A 19,787-nucleotide genomic window follows, 5' to 3' on the forward strand; every position below is an offset into this window, starting at 1 on the left:
AGAGAGATAAGAACACTTAAGATCTACTCACTCACCAAGTTCCCAGCATACACTTGGGTATTTAATTATAATTATAAGGTTTCGAGAGCTTATTTCCTCTGTGAAACTGAAACTTTACACCCTTTCACCAGCCTTTCCCAGCCCTCCCATTCCCCCAGCTCCTGGCAACAACCATTCCACTCTTAAAGATTCTACACAAAAACGAGGTGGTGCGGATGGAATATGTCTTCCTGGGCCTGGCTTAGTTCACTCAGCACCGTGTCTCGCAGTCCCCTGTGCTGCAGTACATCGTTTTCTCGCTTTGTATCTACCACACTTCTTCAGCCACCTATGGGTGCTACAGCCTGACCGCTGGCAAGATTCAAAGCAACTGCCTGTCCTCCAAACAGGATGGAGACTGCAATTAGAAGCTCCATTTTACAGTCAAGAAAACAGAAGCCTCTACCATAGATATGCAGAGACTGAGCTGGCAGCAGGTATCCAGTCAGAAGTCACGATTAGGCAGCTGCCCAGATACCCCAGTGTACAGGGCGTCTCCTAGCTGAGTGAAGATTCAGTCAATTCGACCTGAGTCCCTGAAACACAAGCCAGACTGGACACTTCCTCAATGTGCACTGACCTGGAGAACACAGCCACCCTTCCCTGTAGCCTGTAGATCCTTTGGAGGAATTAGAGTCCGTCCTATTCCCACCTCAAGGGCCCAGAACGTAATCCTCAGAGGCTTAGCAAGAGAGGATTCTCTCCTCCCTCTACAAACTTGCTTCTATCAAGACGCAAACCAAACCCAAACCCCCAACATCACTTTTCCCCCATGTGGAGGTGGGCATCACTAAGACCAGCATGGTAGCACCCGTCGGGCAAATCCCTCAGCTTTCCCTGGGCCCCTCCCGGCCTAAGCTTCCAACCAGCCCCTTCTGGGTCCTGAAAGCAAAGGAGCGGTTCCTTCTCACAGCTCTCCTCTCCGCTCCACAGCATGGAGACAGAGAACGGGCTGCAACATCGTCTCTTCCCTTTCTAATGTCTTTGCTCTCTGAAGTGCTACAACTCACAGCTGGGCCCGAGGCTGCCCAGATGAGCTGATGTTCACCTCACTGAGGCGAGGAGGTGGGAGGAGGCAGCTCTCTACCCGGCAAACATCAGGGCCCTTGCCGTGACAAGGCAGGGTGAATCCAACTCACAAGTCGCACAGACAACATGTGTCAGGCTTTTGTTCTCAATGGTTGATGTGTCTGACTAGGAAACAAACAAACAAAAGCCTCTTTCTCATTTCACACATACGCAGCCAACTTTGAGCCAGTTCCTAGCGTCCAGTGAACATGGCCACAGCTGAGGCGCTCCAGGGTATGTTCACGCTCAGTGAATGATCATGTGAACGAAATAACACAACGTGGTAGCCGACAGCTAATAAACCTGTGAAAAATGACAACGGAAAACTCAGTTGACTGGCTATCGGGGCCCCTCGGAGAAAGGGGGAAGCCAGCTGTGGCTTCCCATCTGTAAACTCCAACCACCACCAGAAGACACAAAGAGAAATTGTCCGTGAGTCCTGACTCTTGGAGCCGTCTCAATACTCCTGTTGCCCGTTAATTGGATGAAAGCCGGTTTCAGACCCGGTGTGTACCTGAGCAGAGCCTCTGTCTGCGTTAGAATGGGGGTGGATGGGAGATGATCGAGATACCCCCACAGACTCCACGCAGGCCACGGTAAACCAGAGCTGGTAACGGTCTCACTATTGACTCACACCAAAGTGGCCTTTCTGTGGGGAAGATGAGCAGGAAGTCAGTCTTCCTCTCTTGAATAGTCTCCCGTGACATGCCCTTCACGTCGCATGAAGAGTAGGGCTTTGCAGTCCACAGACCTGGTGCTGGCTCCCGGCTTCAGCGAGCATTATTAGCTCAGCGGTCTGGAAGAGGAAGTCTGGCCCGATGGAGTTTTGATGTTTAAGCTGCTTGGCAGGGCTGTGATAAAGACCAGAGACATGAATAGGCCTCTGGGATGGTGGCAGTTACAGGCACACGGAACAAATACTGGCTACATCATGGATGTCAGAAGGTCGCAGAGCCATCGGAAAGGCTAGTCAGATATCTCCCGCAATCTCGCCTGCTCTGGGACGGCAGCCATTGCTGCCCCAGCTCCCCGTAGCTCTCACAGTCTGATGCTCTAGGGCCTGATGCTCCAGGATATCTCAAGTCACCTTACATCTACTTCTCTTCCAGATGCCAGGCTCTCACATCAGAACTTCCGACACGGCAACACCGTGCGGAGGGAGGCTGGTCCTGATGCAGACGACTTCTTTTCTCATCTGCCGCTTGTTGAAGCCCTTTGTTTGCAGAAGCCTATCAGAACACCTTGGCCCTCCATAGCATGGTAACCAGATACTAATCCATCCGCCTCTTCCATGTCTGTGTTATCCAGCTCCCTGGACCTTAATTTCCGCATCTGGAAAATGGGATAATAATCCCACTGGCAAACATATGAGATAGAAGGGTTAGGATTATTAAATGAGATCATTATCTTGGACACGTGATAATTTAGTAAATGCTGGTTACTACCTGAGAACTTTCGTGACCTCGTGGACTTGCAGTCTTCTAACTAGAAAGTTCCCAAGGCCCAAACTTGCATGGTCCCACAGGAAGAACATGGATCCTGCGTGAGTAATTGCTGCTCCACAGACATTGACTGTGTAAGACTAGACCTTCTCTGGGGTCAGCCTTCAACAGTGAGCTGATGTTTGTCCTGACCTCTCTGAGAGTGATGAGGGGTAGGTAGCAGAGGGCAAGTCACCCCCCTTGTAAGTATGCAGAAGGGTGAGGCCCAGATAGACAGGCTGCAATGGGAAATGACCTTCTGTGCAGAAACAATGCCACTCAGCCACACCGTCACCCTGAAAGGCGTACCAGGCAGGTTTCCACCTGTCTTCTACATTCTACAGGGGCAGCCAGGCCCTGTGCTAAAGGGGTCACCATGGAAGAGCCTAGAAACTCAGTTCCCACCTCTTTCTAACCTCTGCAAGTTTAGCTCCATGGTGGGCAGGACCACAAATGCAGGAGGACACAGGCTTCCTCCCCCCCTCCTCTTCCACTTCCTCCTCCTCCCCTTCTCCTCTTCTTCCTCCTCTTCTTCCTCCTCTTCCTTCTCCTCCCCCTCTTCCTCACCCTCTCCCTCCTCCTCTTCTTACTCCTCTTCCTCCTCCCCTCTTCTTCCTCCTCTTCCTCTTCCTCCACCCCCTTTTCTTCTTCTTCCTCCCCCTCTTCTTCCCCTCTTCTTCCTCCTCTTCCTCCCCCCTTCTTCCTCCTCTTCTTCCTCCTCCTCCTCCCCCTCTTCTTCCTCCTCTTCTTCCTCCTCCTCCCCCTCTTCTTCTTCTTCCTCCTCCTCCCCCTCTTCTTCCTCCTCCTCCCCCTCTTCTTCCTCTTCTTCCTCCTCTTCTCCTTCCTCCTCCTCCTCCTCCTCCTCTTCCTCCTCCTCCTCCTCAGGCTGCAGCTGTTCTCACTGTGTCCCCACTGCCCATCAGGAAACAACTCAGAGCATAATTGAGCAGCTGTGGCTGTAAAAAGAACCCAGTTCAGAATGAGGCATGGAGTCCAGCAAGTGTGTGCTGGGCGGGGGGGGGGGGGGGGGGGGGGGGGGGGGGGCTGACACACGTGATGGGCTGAGCCCACTCAGCAAGCCCAGACCTCTCAGTGCATTCTCTGGACCCCTCTTCCTGTTTGTGTGCCATACAGGGTCAGGAAGTGTAGGGCCATCTTCTCCCTTGATTCCCTTTCAGTGGTCATGGCTATGTGTTCTCGGGAGTCCGTGGGTCCCCTGACCTCCTTGCTCCATTCGATGTGCTCGTCAGAAGCCATATTCGAACCAGCACCTACCATCTACGGTCCACCTTCCGTTTGGACCTGCTCGTCACAGGGTTTTAGGACACCGTAACCTTGTTTGACCAGATCACTCCCGCACATGTGTTGCTTTGGATTCTAGTGCAGAATTCAGCATGACATTTTTCCCTCCGATTCCTCTTCCAAGCCAACAGAGTTAAGGGCTATTTCCCAAAAAAACAACACATTATTAATAAGTGAACGAGAGCCAAGAAAACAATACAGCCAGCATATTTGGTCCACGCGGCTTGTTTAGAATGCAAATTGCAAATACAGTTAATTCACTAGGCTCTTGGGGGAAACTTTCAGACTTCTCATACCAACAGAGCCAAGAAAGCCACCAAAGTGAGGTCTGCTCACTGGCCAAGGTCTACCCCACACAGGACAGTGCCAGATCCCCAAAGGTGGAGGGCTCATTCTCAGAACCCTGATGAGGCCCCCTCACCCTACCCACTGGCCAGCCACACTCCTTCACCCCATGGTCTGCCTTAGCCTTAAGAGTGGCCATCCGGCCATGGTCAACAGTATCCAAGAAGCTTCTCTGTGGTCAGGGACAGGTCAGCTGTGAGAAAACAAGGTACCACTGTGACAACCTCCATGAACACAGGGCAGAACCGGCCCCTGAGTACATCCAGGTCCAAACTGACTTGATTTATGAAAGCCAAACGAAGTTTCCAGCAGGTCTGGCACGTCTACAGCCGTGGAGAAAAAGCCTTAATTATACTGCCTCTGCTCATTAAACAGATAAGATCTTAGCAGAGGCAAGCTATGTTTTGTCTTCTTGAAGAGAAAAATGTAAATCCATCTGGCTCCATATTTTACAGTAGTCATCAATGTCCCAGGGCCATGCGAAATGCCTGGTGGTTTCCGCCTTCTTGAGGCTGGGGGCGGGGCTGCGGGAACGGGGGCGGGAACATCAACAGGAGCTCCAAGGCTGACAGCACAGTGTTGATGGTGATGGATTCGAGCATTCCTGTTTCTACAGAACCCCGGAGCACGACAGGCCTGGCCTGGAGACTGGACCAGGTAATAAAGCATACAGAGTCAGCAGAGGAGACAGACAGCCCTGGAGTTTACCACAGAAGTGCCTCCTGCGGAAGACGGACGGACGTGGTCGGCCACGAGACGGAGTCTCCCACAATCCCTTGCGGCCTCGGCCGCTCATTGCGCAGAGCGAGAAACTGCTCTCTACAGAGCGCACAGCACAGTGTAGGCCCAGGGGTTCCCTCCTTTCATACTCTCAGGAACTATGATCAGCTGTGGACTCATCCTTAGCCCTAGACCTTCCCTTCCTTCAGTTCTTCTAGGGTCTCATCCACCCACACCTTTTCTCCATCTCTTAAAAATCTGTTTCTCTGAGCCATTACCACCATCCCCCAGCACCCCCTCCCGCACTCCCCAATCTTCGATTTTTAAATCCAATTGCCAAGTTGACATCTGATACTTAAGTGCCTAAGAGCACCACAAGAGTGTTGAACAGGGGCCCAAGCGTGGACATTCTTGTCTTGTTTCCGGTCTGAAAACCAAGGGACCCCAAGTAATTCTTTAATTTAGATATTTATGCTCTACACATTATAAAAAACAATCCAAGTGTAAATGTTAATCTTCGCGTTAAATCTACCTTAAGTTCTTAAATATGCCGGCTCGTCTATGAGCTTCATTTGGTTTTTTTTCTTGAGTAGCTGTCTTCTGTTTCTTGCAATGTCTGACAATTTTTATTGTATTCCCGACGAGATCCCTATTTTTCTAGTAGCCTAAATAATACTGTCATTCTTTAAAGGGCACTGCCACTTGCTCTAGAAAATAGCTAGTGTCACTGCCACATGCCCGTAGTCCTGCTTAATTTTTATTCTTGTTGAAGCGGGCCCACTCTTGTTTCCTGAGTCCCAGACTACAGTTCTTGTCCCAGGACAAACACATAGTCTTAAGACATAGTCTTTCCATTACATTTGCTGAACATTTCCAATGTTAAAATAGGTGAGTTAACTCGATTCTTCCTTGACCATCTCCCAGTTCCTTCAGATTCTTAGATAGCTCCATCAGGATCCCAAACCCAGGGTATCCACCTGCCTTGGGAATCTCACCTTACTCAACAAACAGCCCCTGTCCCTCAGCCGAGGACCACAAGGACTCCCACTTAAATCCCCACAGTTCCCTCCTCTCCAACACTCCGTCCCACAGCATCCTTATACTCTGACTTCCGGTCTGACTTCCGGCTCATCGGGCTCACTGTGATGCACTCCCGTGGAATACCAGGCTCTTTGAGCCTCACATAAGAGCAGTGAGACTTGAAGTTTTCACAGACTGGCATTGCCCTGGCTGGGCTGCAGCTCTTGATGCTCGAAAATAACTTTCTTTTCACGGTCTTAGGATCGCCGCGCTAAGTTGGCGGTTAAACGGTAGCCTTGCCAAACACCTTGCGCCTGAAGGAACATACCGAAAGCCGCGTACTGTTCTTATGCCTGTTGGTGTGTGAACATCATTTTGGGGGAGTCCCCTATTTCCCCAGCCCTAGCTGGTTGTTTAATCCGATAGCTTGGCTAAGAGGCTGGCGCTATTTAAGATGTCTGAGTCTTTGCCAGACAGTTTAAAACTGTCAATCCGGCTGAACTTTCTAATCATCGCTGTTAAAAGACGTCGAAAGGTGCTCGCTTCGGCAGCACACATATTCTAAAATTGGAACGATACGGGGATTAGCACGGCCCCTGCGCAAGGGCGGCACGCAAATTCGTGAGGCGTTCCATACCTTTTGTAAAATGAATATTTTAGAAAGAAGGTGAAAGACCATGAGGAGGGTAATACACCTGAAGGAGTGTGCTTCATGTTTTCGAGAACATGCTACTTTGGGTTCCTGAACAAGATACAGAGGAACCCCTGCATCTTGTTTCGGGTGCTTATGGGAAGTTGAGATAGGGATCTGGCTCCTGTATAAGGTGAATAATGGGTGTGGGCCCTGTTCCTTTAAAACCAAGCCATTTGAGGGCAAGACTCGCCATTGTGGGCATCTCGATTACACGAGGCTAGGATAGTAAGAGCAATTGAGACATCTGAAATCACATGATTACCATTCTAAAATTCAGCCTGCTGCGTGTATAAATATGGCGTTGGTGGAACGACCTAGCAAGAGCACTCAGCCCGGGAGCGAAATGACACAGCTTCAACCACGTGCAGCGAACCTCCATGTTCACCTCCATGACCTATCATAAAGTCCAGGTCACGCTCTGCAGGCCTGGCTACACCCGAGAGCCTCTCAAAAATGAAGCACCCCCCCCCCCCCCCGCTACCTCCCATTCCCCACCCCCCACCCTGCTACCAGCAGCTATTTTTAAGCAGGGATTCTAATGATCTGATTTGTCTGCTAAAGTGTGAACAGCATTTTCACTAAAGTACTTGGTTGTTTTGTAAGAAAACAGGACTTTGTCCATGTATCCAGTGACAAACATTTGCTTTACTGACACCTGCCTGGCATACCTCTGGACAGTGTTTCAATGTATACTCTAAAATGTGCTACAAGTATCGATTGCACTTAGCAGGCTTACTCAAAGGGCATAACCCTGTAACTGCAGTGACAAAACAGACAGCTAAGAACGAGTTTTTACATGTGCACATGGTGACATCGGCTCCGAGGTTGTCAGTGATTGTGCAATGCTAGAAGGTTCAGGCATCCCGCTCTGTTGTTCTCCTTCTGGCCTTGATTCTAGGCCTCTCCCTGAACCTGGAGGCCGGTCAGCCAGTGAGGTCCACAGATGCCTCACTCTGTTCCCCACAGCGCTGGCATTACAGCATGTGAGCGGACACATTCAGCTTTTGATGTGGGTGCTGGTCCCCAGGCTCATGCACAAGCACTCTTACCCTCTGAGTCATCTCGACAGCCCTATGGTAGTAGAAAGGGCACAGGTGGGGTCAGCTGAACCCGCCTTGTGCCCCAAGTCCATGTGATGATGAAACAAATGCCAACTGGCACAAGGGCCGTGAGCAACTGTACTGCATAGAAATTGGGTTGTTGGGTTTTGTTTTAGGGTCATCTATTTTTATTTTATAATGTATGAGTACTATGTCTGCACATGTCTGTCTGCCACGTACGTGCAATGCTCTCAGTTTCTAGGTGCTGAGTTACAAGCAGTTGTGAGCTGCCGTGCACATGCTAGAAACCAACTGAACCCTGGTCCTCTGCAAGAGGTACAAATGCTCCTAATGTCTGCTTCTTCTTTCCAACCCCGAGAAACTGGTTTTGAAAAGACATCTCTCACACTCCAACTCTACTCCTAAGAGATGCCCTCTCTTCCCTCAGTACCAAGGCAGAACAAAACTTGACCTCCTTTTGTAGGCCCACGGGAAGCAGACCACACTCCAGCAGGAGCTCTCCCATGAGGCCTGGATTGGCAGGTCACAGAACACATGTTTCTCTGTTTATGGGCATGGTATTGCTCAACCTCCAGGATAACAGGCATTGAAAACTGGAGCAGAGCCCAACATCTGACGCCTTGGCTACTGTGTACACCATTGCTCTGGAGGATGGCTCTAGGGTGAGAGCTTCCGACTCCATCGGCTCTATATGCTGAGCTATTGATCGGATTAATGGTGGCTGATTCCTAAAGGCTTGTGTGACAGAAATTTTCCAGAACTTTGCTGGGAGTTTGGTCTCACTTCTGAGAAAGTCAGCCATGTTAACAGGTCCATTTCTGTACTATGGACAATGGGGACGGACACTATGATCGAGGCAGTAATTTAGAGATGATTTGCCCCCACCGCTTAAGACTTCATGTTACCCCGGACCACTTAGTCAGAAGTGATCTTTCACAGAAATGTGAAACTATACTCTTTCCACAGAACGATGCACTTAGGTCTCTGGACAGCCCTGTCCCTCCCTTCCGAGCTAAGCCCATTTAGAGCTGAGACTACCTTGTTGGGATAACCTACCCCCACACATATTGTATCACCTGGCTGTGAAATCGTGCCCCTATATTTCCAGTTGTTAATTGTTGTGCCGGGACCACGATAGTCTCTTCCCAACCTCAAGTAGAGATACGGGTAGCTTGAAGTCAGTCGCCTGGCAAAATACAAACAGAATTTCTATCTCTCCTCCAGAGAGCCTGTCATTCAACATGTGCCAACACACAATCGATTGAAGATCAAGTGGCTGGCATGAAAGGGTCCCGCACTGAAACTCCGCTTGGCAAGGTGACCCTTAGGGCCCCTCGAATAGCAAGGGGTTTGAAACATCTCTAGTCCAATGTGAGGAGAAAAGGCCCCTGCTCAATAAGTACAGTCTTGGAAGCTGGCTATTCGGCTCAGAGCCCTAGTTTACCGTCCACTTGGAATTAGGTTCTGATCTAGAACATGAGAGTTCCCCACAAGCTCCCCTGCAGACAAGGAGCAATCTGGATGCTCTGTTCCTGAACCATCTATCTGGAAGGCAGGATTCAAGAGACTGAAGGAAGGTGTCTCTCGATACCAGCCCCTGGCATCCAGTCCCCATGGGGAACAGATATACACAGGACCACTGGGACAGAAGGGTAGGTACTGGAATCTGGAGATACACAGGTAGAAGCAATTAGCAGTTATCACCAAAGAAGGCTACAACAGCAGTGGCCTTCATTGCCCAAGGGACGCCTGGCTTCCTCCCCAGAACAAGAAATTTGTAGAACTGTAGTTTTCTTGCTCTGCACAAACAGCTTTGGCTACTTACTACCTTTTTTCTTTTACTTTTCCTGTCTCCTCCCCCCGCTGGCTACTTAGTTTCAAGGCGCAGGACCCAGGTCTGGCATACAGAGACAACTCAAAAGGCATCTGAACCAGCTAACAATGAAAAAAGCCCACTGAGAGCTCAGATTCCAATCCCCTTGGAGACTCTAAAAGATGCCCCCAAACAAATCTCCCACCCAGACACCACCAACTCCCAGATCATCCTTTTCCTTTCCCCAAAGCTTTCCTAGCGCAGGTGCAGGTTAGCCCAGCCTGGCCTCTGCTTGGGTCGGTCTTGCTTCTTCGGGGAGAGCCGGAGCTCTCAGACAGCAAGGACTAATCTCCGGTTTGGTCCTGAGTCCTTCCATGGGGTCTAGGTCAACATTCCTGAGCTACACGTGTCACAAGGGCCCCATGAAATCGTGACAGTTGGCCACTGGCCAAGATCTCACTCACTGGACCACTTCAGCCCAAGCAAGGGCTTGACACCCTGTGGTGGTTTGAATGAAAACGGTCCCCACAGAATCATAAGGAGTGGCATTGTTGGAGGTGTGGCCTTGTTGGAGGAGGTGTGTCACTAGGACGTGGTCTTTGGGGTTCCAAATGCACAAGTTGCCATTTGATGTGGATGTAGGACTCTCAGCTCCTCTATCTAGCACCTGCCTGCATGCCGCCATACTTCCCACCATGACGAAAACTTCAGGAGACATTTCTGGGGTTTTTTTTTTCTACATTTGGCAGCATTGGCCCTCCACCCCCTTTGTGTCCCAGGTCAACAGAATACCAATCTCAACCCCAATGAGGAAGACGTATGACCCAGGGGCCAAGCACAAACAATACCACCATTACTCAGGTGATGCTAGAGCTGGTCCCTCCCTTACCTTGTTAGTAGAAAGCAAAATGAGCTAAGGAAGCACAGAGCCATGAGCAAGGTACCCCACAGAATCACGGAAGCAGCAGAAGGCACTGGACTCCGCCCTCCCCCACCCCACCCCACCCCATCGCTGCTCTAACCTGGCCTCAAAAAACAGCTCACACTCTGGGAGGAACATATTCCCCCCCTTGTCACTGAATCAGGAGTCGTACGCAGACAATGCCAGGAAATCTAGAACTTAAAATATAAACTTAAGATATACATTCTAGCTCCTTGTAGGGCTTATAGCATCTGTGTAGATATTAAAACGGAGCAAGCAAAGCACTCAAGTCTTCGCTGTCGCAGAACAGACAGTATCTCTTCTCTCCTGCCATCCTATTAGGCTAAAACTCTCAATCCAGAAGACTTGGTGTTGGGGACTGATTCCAATCGTGGCTCCGTAGGAACAGACTTGTGTGTTCAAATCAAATATTCCCAGGCTATCGTCTTCGTATAAGACGCATCCGTTTTAGTCAGCACCTGCTGCCTTTTAACCAAATACCACAGGCATTTGTTTCCTCAAAGTGACAGACCCCAGTGGTCCAAGATCACAAAGCTAGCTGTGTTCTAGGAAAGGTTCTTCCTCTATAGACGGCCATCTTCTCTGGGGGTGCTCACATGGCCGTTGTTAGCATGGGCACATGGATTGGGGTAGAAAAAAGTGGGGGCCAAAAATTAAAGAGCGCCAACCCTATTGAAAGAGGACTCTGGGGTTGGGGATTTAGCTCAGTGGTAGAGCAATTGCCTAGCAAGCCCCAGGCCCTGGGTTCGGTCCCCAGCTCCGGAAAAAAAAAAAAAGAAGAAAAGAAAAGAAAAAAAAAAGAGAGAGGACTCTGATCATCTTTAACCTTAATTATATCCCAAAAGCCCATCTCCAGGTACAGCCACACTGAGGGCTAAGTTTTCAACGGGACAATTTGGTCCAGGAAAGCACCTGTGGGAAGTTTCACTGTGCCTCAAGTTCAAAGTTCTCCCAGTCCAGGCATCTTTGTGTGATTAGACTGCATAACCGACTTTGAAGGAACCTGTAAAAATAATCTATCCATATCCTCCTGGTTCCCTCTGCTCTGTCAACTCCCTCCACAGGCACCACTAAACCGCAGAGATAATCGCCCATCCGAGGCCGGCAGTCCTCCCACATAACCTGAAGGCACGACCGTGGGTTTGTCACAACAGATCATCTCTTGAACTCTGACAGCCAGCAGGGAGAACGTTTGTTTTCCTCAAGCCCGACAGAGTTCCAGAAAGAGCTCAGCTCAAAATAGACGCTATTGAAGCCAAGACACACAGAGGCACACAGCCTATCAATGTCTCCCCAATGGCCCCTCCCCATCCTCCAACCCCCTGAGAGCCACCGCTGGAAGCTTTGTAATCCAAGGCCATTAAGTATTCATGGGGCTGGCAACCACAAATAGAAAGTGAGTTGGCTCATTCCTTTTCAAATTAGGATAATGGCATTATCTGGGAAATGGTGATCTGAAAAGGAGTTCGGAATATCGGTTTGAATGTGCTTCCCACTCTTCTGTTCAGGCAAGTCCCTCTGTCCTTCCCAGTTGAGGTCTGGGGACCCCCGTGTTCCGTGCCACATTCCCAAAGAGACACACGTAAGTCACCTTTGACTTTGAGCACTTGTATTCTGCTTCTAAGCTGGAAACTGCTTCTTTAGCTCTTCAGTCAATCCCCTCATACATACATACATACACACACACACACACACACACACACACACACGTATCTGACACATACCCGACATACACACACCCCTAACACACACATCGGACACATACATACCTGACACACACCCCTCACACAGACACACACACACACACACCCCTGACATACACCAGCATATACCAGACATTGGCACATACACACCCTTCACACTGACACACATATGTACACATACATACCCCTAACTTACACACAACTCACACACACATCCAGCACATACATACCTGACACACACCCCTCACACAGATACACATATACCCCTAATACACACACACACACACACACACACACACACACACACCCCTGACATTAGGACACACATACCCATGACACTGACACATACACACAAACCTAAGTCATACACAACTGATACACATACATGTACCTGACACACACAGAACACACATAGACCTCACACACACTCACAAACACACACACAACTGACTCACACACACCTGATACACACACACCCCAAGAAGCTCTTTGAAGTTTTACATCTCAGATGTCCTTAACTGCATCGCTTCTCAGCACTCTGTCTCCCCCTCACCTGATGTACGGACCACCTGGGAAAATAGCCTGTTTCCTTCTTACCTGGGAAAATAGCCTGTTTCCTTCTTACCTGGGAAAATATGCCTGTTTCCCTAACAGGTCTCCTGCCTACAGTTTTCCATAATAGCACTCCATTCCTTCTTCAGAGAAATCCTTCTTTAGACACCGCACATCCTTCCCCAGCCCTGCAGGAAACCTTGGGTGGCCCCTCAGCCCTCCAGATAAAGCCCACTCGGTGCAGAGTGGTGGACAAGGCTCTCTGACCTCGTCACCCGCAATGACGGTGCGACCGTGTGGCCGCTGAAAAAGACCGTCCGGCTACGTGAGATGCCACTGACTCTAACACACCTCTTCAGCGCTAGCCTTGGTGTGACCAGCAGTCATCCAGGTAGAAGGGACCAGATGAGAAACCACACTCAGGCCCTGGTCTCGAGCAGAAACGCAAACGCCATGGCTCCAAGAACATCTTTACCCCTGGATTTGACACTGAGTCTGTCCCAAGTCCTACCAGTGCTTGGGTAAAGAGCACAAACACCACACACCATGCTCTGCCCAGTGAATGTCACAGAGGAACAGATGAGAGACTTGTCACATGGCTGCCCTCACGGAGCTAAGCTGAAAGCTTCCTCATAGCAGTCTTGAAATGACTCACCCTGGGGACAGTCTTCTCTCCAGAGCAGGGGCAGGCTGGGGGAGCTGGAGGGGGTGGAGGGGCTGGGGGGGGCCACTCCATTCATGTGTGATCACAATTGTCAGCTTACGCAACAGGAGAACCACCACTCGGACAGTTAGGCTTAACTGAGGAGAGGGAAGGAGACAAGGTGAGCAGGACGGATTAGTTCTGGGAAATTAGGCATTTGCTGGGTCACTGCGGGGCTCTCAGCTTCGCATTTGCCCTCTCAGAGCTGGAAGTCGGCCTGGAACCTTCCTAAAATAAGAACCACCACAGCCCCAGTTGTGAAGAGCCATCCTTGAGGTGCCAGCCAGACAGGAGCTATGTGGAGACGGAGCTTACAGAGCAAAGGAGGCAAGAACATGGCTGGATCATGGCTGGGAAAGCCACAGTGTGCCCAGGCACTCCCAGGTCCCTTCCCAGGAAACCCACCCCCCACCACCACCACAAAAGGAGACACCAGCAGAGACAGCTAGAGCTTCAAACGGGGAAGATTCACTCCCCCATTCATCTGCCATTCCTTCCTAAAGAAAACCATGGCCCCAAGCCATGGAGAAGCCCATGCTCAGTACAGCAGGCCATCTGGTCACCCAGACAGTGAAAGGAAACTGGCCAAGGCCCTGACTGGAGGCTCCATGCAGGAAGTTCAGGCCCCATACTAGGAGCTAAAAGGTGCACAGCCCTCACACACCCCAAGCCGTCTATCCTGGTCCTTGGCGCATAGACTAGACACCACTATGGAGGTGGTACACCTGCAGGCCGGGCCCAGCCAGAACCAAGCTTGCTAGACAGTTAAGTTGTTGCTGGAACCTTCCCTTCCTGGTCCAACTTACCCTTCTTCCACCTGCAGGCCCAGTCAGGGCAGAGAAATGTCAGGCTTCCGACACTCTACCAGCTGGCTCTGAAGTGGGTACGTTTCCTTTTGCTGTGATAAACACCACAGCCAAAAGCAATTACAGAAGCATTTATTTGGGCTTCTGGTTCCAGAGGGATAGGTATTCACTGTGGTGGGGAAGCACAGTAGCAAGCAGCAGGTACCGGGCTGGGATGGGAAGTTGAATAGTCATACTCTCAACCACAGCAGAAAGCACAGAGAGTGAACTGAACCAATGTGGGGCAAGGCTATAAACATCTAAGCCCCACCCCCAGTATTTTACTCCATCCAAGCCCCGCCCCCAGTAATGCACTTCCTCCCGCAACATCGTCACACCTCCATCAAATGTAACCAACAACCAGGGACCAAGTGTTTGGCAACAGTGAGCCCACAATGGACATCTCTCATGTAAGACATCTCAGGTCCCCTCTCGAAGTCCTAAGCTTTGAACGCTCATGTCAAGCCTCTGCCCAGGCTGCCTGTACTTTGGCCATGCTTGACAGCAAGCCTCACTGTGGATTTTCCTCCAGGGTCTCCTCCTGAGCCACATAGGCCTGTGTATCTACAGGGACAAGCTGGGTGTGGGAGTACCTTCTGGTTTCAACATGCTACACGTGGACAGAAAGACAGTTGCTTCTGTTCAACCCCAGCAACCTGCAACATTCTACCTGAGTCATCTGTTCCTTGGGGTGGGCATGTAGTTCCCGGTCTTCTTGGATGGACAAATCCCCCTGGTACAAGTGAGGTGCATCACCCCCTGACCCCCTGGACTCCCAGAAAGTTACTTCCTGTGGGTAAAGCAATCAGATTATGAGCCCCTTGGCACCCATCACTGGTGGCACCTTGCCTGTTCCTCCCAGGACGTTCGCATAGTGCCTTATAACTTCCTACTGCCCGTTCCTAAACTCTTTCCAGTTTACCTGGACTAGTGGGGTCTGCTCAGCCCAGGACAGAGAAGGCCAGAAGGTTGGGTAGTTAAAAGCCCAAATTATTACGGTCAGAAGTTGAGTTCTGGTGCCCCAGGTCCCTTACCCTGGCGTGACAATTCCAGACTCATTTTTCCTGTCCTCAGTTCTCCTCAAGCCCAAGGCATGCAGTCAGCCCAAGGCATCCATTGCACACAGTCAGTCTGCTGACCTGCATAGGTTTCCTTCCCTTCCCCCTTTTCTATTCTTGCTTGACTTTATCATCAGTGGCCCTTGGGACACAAGCCAGGTCTGTGTCACTCAGAGCCCCAGACCTCCACTGCAACACTAATGATACGCTGCTACCCATTCTGTCCCTGGCTATCCCTCAAGAGGCAGACAGGGAGAAGCAGGACACCATGGACCTCTGAGGCACTAGCCTGACCACAGGTGCTGGATTCTTGGCATTCCGGGCCCGGCCTCTGCCTTCAGATTCCAGCCCAGGTGTTTGGCTGACTCTCCAACCCAGGAGGGTTTTTTTCTTTTCTTTTCTTCCTTGAAGCCGGGCTGCTTCAAATCTGTTCTAACATCAGGGATTCTGGCACCGGGTAACCCTCAGGTCTGCTGCAGCCTTCAAGTTCTACAAAATGACCTCATCGCCAAAACAAGGCAGATAATATAGAATCTCTTCCTTAGAAGTCGGGCTGAGTGTGCGTTCTCATTTTGGGGTCTGCGAAGACCCGCAGCCTAATTAACCTAACCCCAGCTGCAGCTTCCTGGCCCCGGCGAGGTGGACATATATCGCCGTCCTCACACATGCGCTCATCTGGATCCCGGTGGCCTCGGGGGACCAAGGCACGCAAGATGAAATTCCGCAAATCTCCATTACTAAGTCTACAATATGTTTGAATTCCATCCTCCATCTTGGTCATGATGCCTCTGAAGTCCCTCCAAAGCAAGAGGGAGGGAAGAGGGATAGGATGTCTCTGGTGTTTGTTCCACACCCACCAGTCTCCTTTCTGTCATCTTCCTGGAACTGCCCTGCCCCTGGAAGAATTGTCACAGAGCCTGTCTGTCAGCTGGTGACAGGCAGAAATCCACCTGACTGTGTCCCCGGGCTGTCTTGAGTTAGCTCATAAGAGCTCCTGCCCCCTGGTCCAGGATTCTCCTTGGCTCACAGCCAACCCCCTTCCTCCCTGTGTTCCTCACACTCGATACCAAGCTAGAGCAGGACCAGGGCAATCTGTGCGTGTCTGATGTAAAGGGATAACCAGCCAAATCTGGAAGATCGGTCTGCAGTCAAAGAACCTGGCGGGCCAGCATGGGACTGGAGAGTGAGCAGCAAAAAGGATGTGCCCATGCCTAGCACCAGGTCCCGAGTAGCCGCCATGTCCAGTTCCTTCATCCCACCACACACACAAAGTCAGACCCCAGGCTCAGGGCATCAGTCTGCCTCTCCGACTACGACAGGATGCATAGATTTAATGCATAGGTCTGGGTACCACTCTATCTCATTCAGTGAACGCGCCAAAGTGTGGCTCATGGGAAGGTAGAAGAGTCAGGAAGCTTGCTCTGCAAGCACACACACTCACACTCACTCTCACTCTCTCTTACACACACGCACACACACACGCACGCACACACACACACACACACACACATACACACTCATTCTCTCCCCTCTCCTCCTTTCCCCCTCTCCCTTTCTCTTTCCCCCTCCCCCTCTTTCCCCTCTCCTTCTTTCCCTTCTCCCTTCCTCTTTACCTCCCTTCCTTTCTCCCTGCCATCCTTTCTCCCTGTCCTCTCTTTCACTCCCTCTCCCTCTCTTCTTCTCCCTCTCTTCCTCTCCTCCCTTTTCCCCCCTACCTCTTTCCTTCTCTTTCTCCCTCCCTCCCTCCCTCTCCCAGGCCTTTTCTCCAAGTTCATAATACTGGCTCATCGCTCTCCCGCACCATGATAGGCCAAGGCCTACACTGACTTGCGAGCCCAGTCTTTAACACACGCCCTTGCTCACCAGAACCTGGAAGCCAGGGACCTGTCAAGAATACGGTGTGGACACTTTAGGAGTTCATGTACGCACCTGTGGACATCCACAGGATGACACGGAGGAAAGCCTGCATTGCAGAGTAAGAGGTGAGTGCGACGGACAGACAAACGGCTTGTTAGCACCTGAGCATCCACCCTGGGAACCGGACCTGGTAAATTCACTGCCCTCCACTCCCCTCAAGCTTCTACCAAAACAAAACAAAAAACAAAAAAAGTGGGTGGGGGCCTGGTAAGAACAGGCAGGCCCCACAGCTCACCCCAGAGTAGCTTGACCACTTTCTTCTCAGAGTGTAGACTTTCTACATCATGAGTCATCCTATCATGAGTATGAGGTGGGTCACTGGCTTATTGACAACCTGTGGGATGAAGCCATTGATGTGGCTGTGGTGCCTGGGAACAAGGTCGCCTCTCAACAGGGAGCCTTGACCTCCTGGGTCTGCACTCAAGAGCATTGGTGGCCTTGTGTCCCACTTCCTCCTCCCCTGACTCTCAGGGACACTCATTGCTCCCACATTGTGTCACTTACATACGATTACCCTTGCCCGTGTCCTCCTGTGTGGCCTCTCCCTGGAGAAACCCCTCCTTCAAGAACTTTGCCCGCTCTCGCTTCCGTGATGCTCTGCCCTCTCACGCACTCAGACCCTAAAATGGCTCTAACTGGGCCAAGTCTCTCCCTTCTCTCCCTGTCTGCTGGATCCCTGGTCTTGAACATGGGACAATGAAGAACTCCGAGCATGTGGTCTACCCTGCTGGCCCCACGGACACCACCACAGGACGCATTGTGGGCCAGAGTGGGGCCCCCTTACAATTCCCACACAGAGCTGCCACCTCTCCTTCTCGAGGTAGCAGAGCAGTTTACCCGCCTGATCCACGTGAACGGTGCTGCTCACACCTCTGACCTGTTGGCCACAGGCAGAAAAAGGAAGATGGCTAACCTTTGGCAGGGCCAAGGAGAAACAAAGGTCCTAGTAATTCTAACTATGGTCACCTTCTCTACCATCTGACATAGCCAAGAAAGTACCAAAAATATATATTACCTTCTCCACACATAAACAAGCTTCAAAAAAAAGCACGAAACTGAACGTTGTGGTCTGGTCTCCTCTGCAATGACCTCCTCTACCTCGTAGCCATGCACTTCAGAAACAGAGTCACAGACAAATCGAGGGAACATTCACTTCTCACAAAAAAGGTGGGTCACCGCCACAGCACTGTCACAACAGCATCTATCACACAGTCGTCACTGAGCTGCAACTGTACCCATTCCCTCCCATTAAGACGACCCTGTTATCCTAGCTTAGTGTCGCTCATTTGCTTTGGTGCGCTTTGGGCTTTCTGATCTCCATTAAATCTGAGTCCGAAGCAAACCATAGGCATTTCAAAAGACCTGGCTACATTTAACCTGTGCAAAGCCACAGCATGGTAGCCCCCGGTTGGCTTTGCCAACTTCTTGATGCTGGGGGTTTGAAATGTCACCATTCTAACTCCTCTGGATCAGGGAACCACGTGCAGTGGTCACAGCTCTCCAATGACTCATGGGCCCTGCCCAGTGGCTCCTACGGGGCCAGCAGAGGGAATTCCTGTGAGCATTATTTGCGAATTCTGGAAAGCAGGGCAGAAAGTCAAAGCCTGGCTTTGTGCTCATTTCGGGAATAGCCACACCCGCCCTGGGCTCACACCCACTGCTGCATCCTCAGTGCGCCCACAGTGGAGGGGACTTGGCACTGGAGGCCCTTCTAAGCATATGCAAGAGCTGCAGGCTCTGGTGAAGGTGGGATGGGAAACGGACCAGCCCCTCATGGGACGAGTCAGACAGAAGCAGCGGCGGCCAACTGAAGCAATCCTAATTCCCTAACAGTCATGACGGCAATGTCTTCCCAGAAGTCCTGCTGCACAAGGGCTGGGCACACTGTACAATGGCTGACACTCAGCACTGAGCATAGCTAACATTTGACAAGTCTGGGGGGCGGGGGAAGGTCACGGTAATTCTAACTGTGGTCACTTCCTCCAACTCTTACAGGGATGAGAACCCTGACTTAAGATTTATATGGTCCCTCAGGTACTTATTGCAAAGGGAACTGGTTTCTAGAAAGGGGGCCTGAAGCCTGACCTGCTAGCTAAAGGGATGGGACAAGCCCATGGTCACTTCTAGATCCTTGAGCTGCCTATGACTTTTCCAGCCCTGAGACTAGCCTTCCACAGTCACACCAGGGTCTTCAGGTAGACTCTTATTATTCTTTTGGAGTGGCTGACACCCCACCCCCGGGCAACAAGCACCATGCCAACAGAGAAGCATCAGGTTCAGCTGACCTGATGTCAGCTGTTCTAGGTCAATGAACATCCAAGATCCAACATGAGGTTGAGTGCTGGGGAAGGGAAGTGAAAAGAGAGAGATCTCAGCCAGGAAACGGAATTAAACAGCTCCAGGACTTACAAGCTCTTGATGCTAAAAGGCTTTAGCTTTTCAAAGCAACGCAGCCAAGAGGGGCTGCCCAAACCCCCACACCGTTGCCATGGTAACGTGTGGATAAGCAGCTAGTACCATACC

The 19,787-nt window shown here is 50.9% G+C and overlaps 1 non-coding gene across 1 annotated transcript; it reads left to right on the plus strand.

Annotated features, from left to right (window-relative positions):
• The first annotated feature begins 6,510 nt into the window (after positions 1-6,510).
• Positions 6,511-6,616, plus strand: LOC120098049 (U6 spliceosomal RNA). The gene has a single exon (XR_015642087.1). It is a non-coding gene; the product is annotated as a U6 spliceosomal RNA (small nuclear RNA).
• Positions 6,617-19,787: the final 13,171 nt, after the last annotated feature.

Source organism: Rattus norvegicus, chromosome 17, assembly GCF_021556685.1.
Source record: "Rattus norvegicus strain SHRSP/BbbUtx chromosome 17, alternate assembly SHRSP_T2T, whole genome shotgun sequence".
NCBI lineage: Eukaryota > Metazoa > Chordata > Mammalia > Rodentia > Muridae > Rattus > Rattus norvegicus.